Source organism: Papaver somniferum, chromosome 4 (genome assembly GCF_003573695.1).
Source record: "Papaver somniferum cultivar HN1 chromosome 4, ASM357369v1, whole genome shotgun sequence".
Lineage (NCBI taxonomy): Eukaryota > Viridiplantae > Streptophyta > Magnoliopsida > Ranunculales > Papaveraceae > Papaver > Papaver somniferum.
In genome coordinates this window covers 80,915,446-80,925,534 of record NC_039361.1, presented here as the reverse complement: position 1 = coordinate 80,925,534, position 10,089 = coordinate 80,915,446, and positions in this window count along the sequence as shown.

The following is a 10,089-nucleotide window of genomic DNA, read 5'->3' as shown; positions in this document are numbered from 1 at the left end:
TGAAGACGTTAAGCTCTCAATCTTACGGAGAACCGCCCAATTACGTTATTCTACATAAAAGCTATGATGAAATGCCCGGTGTCGAACGCTCCGGAGAGGCCTTTCGAGCGGCATATGCATCATATTTCGTAAAACACGAATCGTCACATGGATTCCTGAAGTCGTGTCAGAAACATGCAGTATCATGATTTTACGGTTTTGACCTTTGTTGAAAATCCACCATCAACATTAATTCCCCTGCTTAGTGAGGTAATTCATGTTCCGCAGTAAGCACTAGATGGTGATTTTCAGTCGACGAGAGATCAGTGGTTGAACTCAGTCTACAAAGGAATTCTCAGAATCTCCAATTTACTCCAATGATGCCATATGCGAGTAAATCTTCGGGTGGAGACCCTGGTAATGTGATAGAGCGTCATCCCGTGAGCACGGAGAGTTGAGGCACTGCTGATTTGAGCGACCGAAGGTCTAGTTTTGGTCGGTTTAGGATTTACGGGTCTGGGCCCAAAAAATGAAATCCTTATCTTATTAGGTTTTTGGAAATATGTATGCACGTTCATTCGATAGTTTAAGAAACGAGCAAAAATCCGTAGCATGAAAGATATATATATATATATTGTGAATCTATGAGGTTTAATTGCAGTAGGTAAAAATTTTTTTATGAAGTTTTCATGAAAACAAAATTTATTTTTCAAAGCACAGGGTTCCAAATATTTTAGGAATGCTCGTACGTTCGCTAGTTTAAAGCAATAAACAATAACCCATGGTATTAAAGAGATTTTTGGAACATATTACCTTATAATAAAAAAAATTCTTTGTGACCCTTTGAAATCTTATTTGGAATATGTGGACTTTCTCAAAAATAGAAAAGATGCTCGTCTCACAGAAAAATGCTCCTTTGAGCAAAATATAAAGTTTTTTTTTTTTTTAAGAAAACTCACGTAAATTTTTTTTGAACCGCACGTGAGTTTTTTTTTTTTAATTTTTTGATAAAAAACAAAAATCAATTTTGAGCAATTGTTAGACATAAACAATTATATGCTATGATTTTATGAATTTGTGATATAAAATCATGGGACGTTCACACGAAGAAGTTATGTAAATTGTTCATAGTTTTGTGAAAAGTCAGTGTTGACTCTAGAATGATAAGTTTTGCTCGTCTTAGCAGGTTTGAAGGAGTGAGCAAGTTTTTGAAGTTAAATGTCATCACTAAAGTCTAGTGAAATCATAAAATAGGTAAGAGTTGAGAATTACCATTTTTGCAGACGCTGATAAGTGCATCTTTATTCCATGATTCATTGTTTTGTTGAATCCTGCGCTTTGTATGAATAATGCGTTGAATGTTATGCATCTATCACAACCACTTTGCAAGAATGACTGACTCCCATGATGATACTTTCAAAGACGATGTTTCCAGGGATGAAATATCCGCGGGTGCAACTTCAAGAAATGGTACTTCTGGGACCTCTGAGTGATGGTGAGAGATCCTTCATACCGAGTTGTACTCCTGGTTATTTCATTAATTGCACCACAGGATGATCGTGTAGTGAGGTTTCAGATCAATGTAGACTCCTCGGAAATGGAAGAAAGTCTCTCGGGCGTATCACCCTGAAGTAAGGACTACAGGATATTAGCAAATGACGTGCAGTCCCCAGCCGTTTTTTTGGTGAGTTGTTAGCGCTCCTTGTGTCATGACTTTTTCCTGCCCGTGCAATTAGGATCACGAGACCATGGTTTTGTTATTTCTTTTCATACTTTTTCTCCATCGATTCACGGTCTTCAACTTGTTCCCAGGTGAACAATTCAGGAATCTAGTACTGATGAAAAAGTCGACGTAAGTATCTCTTTCGTGCAGGTGATCGCGGCATCCCCTTGAATGAAATAATGATAATTTTTGTTGATGAATCCAGGAAGAAACCATTGTATATAAGAAGCATGTTGATGAAGCGCACTCTTCTTTGGGACATGAGAATATGGAGAATTCCCGAAATCCCGAACCGAATGGAGATAGTGGCATTGTCAACAGAGATTCCGGCATTGTCGAGCCTTCAAATGATTTAGAGACTCCCTTAGTAAGTATATCTCCTGCAATTACTTCATAGAATTATGATATCGCTGATTCGTGAATGAATGAAAGAAAACCCATGTGAACATACAAATAGTTTTGCTGAAATACGTCACCAGAAAATTTCAGACCTCAGTTCCTTTATTAAAAACGTTGTAGAATCTTCGTCTGAAGTCGGATTTTCGCGGTCTGCATATGCACTTTCAAGCCCAGAAAATTTCCAAGCTTTGGTATAGAAGAATTTTGAATTTTGAGCATGTTTAGGGCCTGAAAAAGGAGAAACAGTGAACTTCCAGGAGACCTTCAGAACTTTTTCAGATTGCATGTTGTCTGATATTTTGACCACATCTCCTTTCTCGTTCATCCGATTGATATGAAATTTTGTTATGTTGTAGATAACATCCGTACGAAGAGAATGGTATATGACCGAACCTAAAATTCCTTACCAATTGATCCCGGTTCGTCGTTTAATACATGGTAGTGTAGAATCTCTTCAGATGAGCTTGTTTGAAAAACTTGTTTCATGGCTTCTACACTATTTGCTCATGTTTTAGATGCATAGTAAAGAACTTAGATGATGTTAGTTCACTTACATGCTAGATTTTATGGTTGTGTTGGGTTTCCACGCTTGAATCATTCTAACCCCATGTAATCTTCACATTAGGTGCCAAATGCTGAAGTTGGGAATAATAGATCCAACAATGATGACTTGAGAAACCATGGAGTCGTTGATAATGAGACCTCCATTCCTGTACCTCAAAGTCATGGAACGCTTGTTGTTTATGTTGTGGAGGTGACTGAAACTCCAATTGTGCGTGAGATGGTGGAACCCGAATCGATAATGGAAGAAGCTGCTCCAACCGAAGTTGTTCCTATGATTGTTGACGCTGCTCCAGCGACTGAGAACCGGATAATAGTGCATGAGTATCCCAACGCAGGGACTGCTTTTACTCCTCCATTTGGTGAGATACTCCCATATCACAGGTTTGTTGGTGGATTTAGCGTTCCCATTGGATATGCTGCTATGTACTAGAAACCGTGGAAGATGTATGGGCACATCGTCGTTACCAAGGATCCGGAGCATAGCTATTTCTTGACGAGGCAAGTAGAAGCCATCTTGCCTGTTATAAATGATATCCGCATCACATCTAGAAATACTGTGACCCGGGATGTACTCTTTGATTGGGAGTACAACTTGAAGAAAGCTGAAGAACTTGGCTTCAATCTGAAGTGGCTTCGTCAAAATATTGATGCTATCAGGAAAGCAGTGGAAGGTGACACTCCTTTCACCACCAGTGATGCCGTGTTGAAGAAGATGGATGAAGTTGCTGAGCTGACCAAGAAGCTGGAGGCGGAGAAAGCTGCTTTGCAAGTCTTGGAGGATGCAGAAAAGCAGAAATCTTATTTTGCTGACTTTCTTTAGTTTTCTTTCCATGATATCTTGAACCTTGGACTTCTGAGAGATGTGAGGTTTTATTTTGGTTTTGATTTCTTGATTGGTTTTGGGTTGTGAAATCGATCATCTTGACCAGTGGACCGTCAGTCCCCAGTATTTTGTTAAGTCTCCCCTTTCTTTCGTTTTCCCTTCTTTTGGTGAGACCTAGATAGAGGACCCAGGTAGAAAAATTGATGTAAAGACCTAGATGGTCGAAGTTGGAGGTACCTTGATGAAGGATTTAGCGGAAGGACCTGGTGGTCATCGATCGATTGTGGAGGTTATGAATCCTGTCTAAGAATTGCTGCTTGCATGTTGTATGTTCTGGAAGCTGTAGGAACCCCATACGATGTCGGAATTCGATGCTTAACCCCAACTTTTGAAGCTAAGAGACTGAGTTATCACATGAACAAAGAATCACTCAATTTGGAGTTGTAGAGGTCAGCCAAAGAAACGTGCACATTTGTAATTTGTAATATCGTAAATTTTTCAGAGTCGTAGACCTGACGGTAAATGCCATATCTTTCAGCTCGTATGCCCGATTGATGCGCCCTCTTGGTATGTTGTAGAAGAGACATAGACGAACATCTTTCTTTGAGGAAGTATTGTCCAATTCCTCATCCATTGGTACGTTTTTGTAAACCAATGGCCTGGAGCGTGTCGTATCTTGTTTGTAGAGGCGATGAGAACATCTTGTAGAAGCGTTTGGTTTGTGCTCGCCTATCATGCATGCTTTGGGAAGACTTTCATGTTAGCATTTTTTCATGTCTACATATCTTGATATGAATCATCAGGGCTTGAAGAATTACGATCCATAAAGTAACGCTCCAGAGAATGGATAGTTGATGAAGCCGGTCGTTATGAGATGTTGCTCCTGAGACCGTTGCAGATGCTGAGACCATGGATGGAGTTGCTCCAGAGACCGAAAGTGATAGTCTTTGATTTTTCATCCAGTGAGCCTTTACATGCACGAACCAATTAGTGAGTTGAGCATTCCTTAGATGAAGGTGTACTAGGATTTCAACCCAAATCCTCCTGAATATGACTTTACTGTGAAGTGGCTTCGTCAGAGAATCGATGTTGTTATAGCATATAACAGCGGCAGTCTCCATTCTTGATATAATTAGTGAAGGTAGGAAATTTCCCAGTCGTGAAGGGCTTGTGATGTAGAGAGGTTCCGTTTGATGACGTTTCATGGAATCACATCAGGTTGCAATGACTTGTTATGTGGATAACATTTATTGAAATATATTGAATTGATATTTCCAATAAAATCATGTCCCCAGTGCATCCCTCATTCACTTAGCAGAGTTGAAAGAGTTTGTAGCATCCATTGACGAATGATTTGCATCTGCTTCAGAAGTATTATCATTGGATAGTGAAGACTTATTGATTGTAATTCAGCTGCACTTTGATCGTGTCAGTATTGAACTAGTGTGTCACCATCGAGATATTGTGCTGAAGCTAGAGGTGCTATTATCGAAGGTGTACTCTTGATTGGGAGTACAATTCGAAGGCTTCTTATATGCTTGAGCGCTGAAGCGCCGAATATCTTAGGCTTGATCGTCTCGGACCGTGTATCTTCTGTTGATTACGCATTATGCTGCCATAGTGGAATTCAACGCTTGTGCAGACATCATATATTTCTGATACTCGTGGACATTCCTACAAGTGGAGAAGTGCCTACAGTATTCTTTCCATGCTTCCGTCATCTCTCAGTAATGAATGTCTCAGTGAGATGCTCGATTCGAAGCAGTGTCAGATTCAACCACTTGGTAAAATACTAATGCGGTGAAGCTACCATTCATAACGTCTTGCAAAGTTGCTAGCAGAATTGAGTCCCCATACCAGGATAGCATGTGAGGAAATAAATGACATAAACATGGAAGGAATGAGACTTTCCTAAGTGTGTAACCTCTTGATGAATGGCTATGCCTCTTTTGCAGGTTCTTGCTTCAACCTCGTCAAAGTTCGAAATTTCTCCAAGTGCTCCGATGATGGGATGACGAGTAGATTCTTTTCGAGTGATGCCTGCGGCTCTGAGGGTTTTCAGTGGAATAATGTTGATGGCGGTATCAGCATCGATCAACATTCTTCCTAATTCATTTCCTCTGGGATGGACCGTGGTAAGCAGTCCCCAGTCGTGCATCTCCTTGTTTGTGATTGAAGGTTCGAGGAGTATTTCCTGGATGGACAGACTCCGACACAATGTAATTCGGTGTTGTGAATATATCTTTCACGTCTTTCTTTTGTGCCTTAGACAGACAGAGCAATTTCACAAATATGCTCGATCAACGATTGAACTGCTTCTTTGACTGGTTGTTCAGAGAGTGTAAAGGTTCTGACTGGAAGAGGATTCTTGTGTACTCCTTCAGTCCCCAGTTGAATCTATTTTGGATCAACCTTCTTTGAAGATGTGCTTCAAAATATTGCAGTTACTTGTTGGATGATCGATGAACTTATGAAGGAAGTACCTGGGATTATCCATTTCTTCTTCAGTTGGCTGAATCCTGATGAATGTCAATTTGCTTGCACCATCGTGAATCCAGACTTCCAGTAATTCGATCACTTCTTCAATGGTAACAGAGAAGTTTGAATTTGTCTGACCATTTTCTCGTTTGTTGATGCAGGTTTGTGCATTTCAGGATTGATCATCCTTTCTTTGCGCTTCCGAAGGATCCTGAGAGATTGGAGAAGTATATGCTTCTGCTGTGGTGCTTCGGCTTTCCTTTTGTTTCCTTCAGCAACAAAGTTATTGGAAGGTTGGAAGTTGTATTGTCTATTGAAGAGGCGATGAGTATCACGTGGTTCTCAGTCTAGATCTTTCTATTTCCAGTAAAGCATGCGCGATAGTTGCTGATCGCTTGGCTGCTTCATGAAGTTCTGAGAAAGTCTGGAAACGCGGATTCTCCAGCAAGGCTCTGTAGATTGGGATTATTCCATTGTGTTTATGCTCTCCTAGTGTATCCATGAATCGGCAGACGTGTTCTCGAGTGTTCCCTGTTTCGTTGTACAGTGTCGACGTTGGGGAAGTGCAGTTCTTCGAGAGAGGAATTCTTTGCGTAACAGCATGATATGGAGGTTGATGACGGTGGACAGATGGTATCTTTCCTTTTCCTCGATCCTCCATGAAGCGTTTCAGGTCCTCGCGAGTGATAAATCATGCAGGTTCCTTTGTTGGTTTGAGAAGGAGTGGTATCACCAGCACCGATGTTGGAAGCAAGAGTATTTTCTGGAGTACCACCATTATTACTAGTGATGGCGTTGTTTGTGTTAGGATTTGTAACTGAACCTGACCTAAGATCAACCATTTTTGTGAAAATGTGAGATTGCAACCGAGAGATTAATCTCCCACTGTGGTCTCCAATCTGTAGATGGGGAAAAACGAGTCGCTGATTTTTTTAGGGGAGTGAAGAGACGAGCGTGTTGTCGAGACCAATATAGTTAATATCGGATATCGGTTCATCTCGGCCGGGACCGATACACTGGTACGATTTTATATCGGGGATATTATCGTTGAAATATCAGTATAATATTGGTTCTAGATTTAGAGACTATAATTTTATATTAAACATTTTCTCCACACATTTTCGGATAAGATATAATAGATAACATCAATTTTATCAAAAAAACAAAAGAGTAACTTTAGTAACTTGCTTCGAGAGCTACATGCACCTCTACTACCACCTGGAAGACTTTCTTTGCCAAAATTACCCTTAAACTTTATAGAAAACGACCAATACCGTCTCATATCGGGAAATGTAGGAAAATTTCGTATCGACCGATACAGCCAATATTTAACCAAAACGGCCGATATTCGACCGATACGGCCGATATTATCGGGAGAATATTGTATCCCCGATATCCTTCTTATCGTATCGTTCTGGGCCGATATCCGAAATATCCCCGATATATCGGCCGATACGGCAGATATTGACTACATTGGTCGAGACTCCTCAACCGAGCAAACTGTTCAACCTCACACAGATGCACTACAAAGGGAGTGCTTAGACTCCGGCCTAAACCAAGTCAATGGACGTTCCACAGTCAATTCGGTCGCAAAGAGGGAGATGGGTTGATCTGTAGGAGGGAAGCTGAGAATTGTGTGGGATCGGCGATGATCAAGGATTGTGGATGTGTTGAAGGTTTCTGCAATAATTGGTGAAATGTTGAGTTCGAATAAGTTCTGGTTAATTGATGAATTCTTGAGAGTAGTTACTTGAGAAATTCTGTGTAGACAATTAATAGCTAGTGATCATTCATTGTCTGTTCTTTTTTAATCATGGATTCAGAGACTTATTTATATTGTCATAGTTGTGAACACCTTGATCCCTATAAGTGTGACGGTTTCTTGAGTGAAAGAGTGGGAAAGTGGAAGATCGTGGTGCAACCAGTTCCAGGTCGTGCGGAGACTGGGTTGATCATTTACCCACTACTTTGATAACTCCTCCAATCGTAGACACGACTTACTCACATTTCTCGTTGTGGATGAACCCACGAGTTGTAGGCCACCAGACCAAAACCCTAGTTGTTATCCCCCAATTTGACGTGATAGATGTCTCACGACTCGTGGAGTCTGAGTGACAGAAATGTATTGATTAGTCAGTTGTTAACTGATTAGACACTGAGTCTAGGTTTTTTTGAATCGAGCATAAGTGGTGAATGCTCAGCGATTCATGGATCGAACATGTAATTCTCTGAAATGTCAGTATTGTAGATTCAGTGATTGAATTACTGACCAGCGAAAGCAAGTGTTGCTCTATTTGACGAATTACTGAATATTGAGAATTTGACGAGCAACTGAGAAAGTATTGCTCAATTCGACAAATTAATGATTATTGATGATTTGACGTGCAACTGAGCAAGTATCACTCAATTCGACAAAATACTGAATTTTGATAATTTATTGCGCAATCGAGCAAGTATGCTCAATTCGACAAATTACTGATAATTCACTAAATATTGATAGATGGATCAATATTTGAGCAATTGAGTAAGTATGCTCAATTCGACGAAATTTCTATTGGTGACGTGACCCAATAAAATATTAAAATATTGGTAGATTACCAAATATTATATGATTAATTCAGATGTTGGTTGCTGAATCAATATAAATTCATTAGTTCCTGAATCTTGCTCAGAATGATGATTCGTAGAACATTTTATTTGAAACCCTAATTTCAGATCGTAGTTGATGGATCGCTGAAAATAGGTCATGAGTGATATAGGGACCGACCACATGGGATGATGGGAGTCCATGTGGTGCCCAGTGCTCGAATGAGCATGCACGAGGGTTCTCAGTTAGAGAGTTTGTGAAAGAATGATGATTAAATGTCGGTTTCATCATTTACTGAAATATGACTGGGTTTAGCATTAGGTGATAAAACCTAGATATGAAAGGTGTGGACCGGCCAAGAGAGCATGGGACCGGCTCTTGGGAGGGCACATGACCAGTTGTTTTGCCGTTTGATCAATCCCCGGGTTGGTTGAAGAAAGTTTGGGCCCAATACGAGCAATTGAGCAAATTAGGTCAGAATTATGAAAACGTGTGGGATCGGCTTTGTGCAAGCCCTAGGGATGACCCTGGTCGGTCATGAAGGCATGCACACGTTTTCGTGGTGTCCGGGTTTCCATACTGAGAGTTTCAGTATTTTCTGATGTGAGTTCGAGCAACGTTGTGAATTTTCAGAAGAGTTTCATCTTGACTGAAATTCTTGATTTTTGTTGGAATGAGCATGTATGCTCAATTCATCAATATTTTTTAAATATTAGAATAAAAGTGTTTTAATATTTATAATTGCCGTGAGAGGCTAGCCGGTCATGTGACCATGTTGGCTTTTGGTTTTTCATGATTTGAGCAATATTTGAGAAAATATGAAGGAATCATGATTTTTTGCTCAAACCAAGGAGTTTCATGAATTAAGGAAAATAATAATTATAAAAGACTAGGGATTGCAAGGTGTGGGACCGGCCACGGCTTGGACATGGCCGGCCGGCTATATTGCCTGGTCTCGCACACTTTTTTCTATTTTATAATATTATTTTTCATGAATCCGTGAAGTTATTGAGAATCCATGAGTTTTGTTGAAACAGAGAAGTTTCATGAGATTATGGAATAATAATTATAAAAAGCTAGGGATTGTGAGGTGTGGGACCGGCCACGCTTGGGCATGGCCGACCGGCTAGGTTTCCCGGTCCCGCACACCTTTCCCTATTTTATAATATTATTTCATGAATCCATGAAGTTATGGGAAATTCATGAGTTTTGCACAAAAATAAGGAAAGTTGCTAAAATCAAGGAGTTTTCATGAGTTCATGAAAAATAACAAAATAGGGCCAAATAGTAAAGGAGGCATGGGACCGGTGGGCCCGACCCTGAGCGCCTCTAATTATTCTATTATTATTTGTTGTTTTTTCCAGTTTTCGTAGGATTCCTCATCTTTCCATGTTTTTGGATGCTCGTTTGTGCATCCGGGTGCTCAGTCGTGCATCATTGTCGAGTACACTTGCTCCATTTTTGTGGGGCTTACTCAGTGATGGTCCAGATGCCCGATTGTTGAGTATTTATTACTAATTTATGAAATTCAGTTGA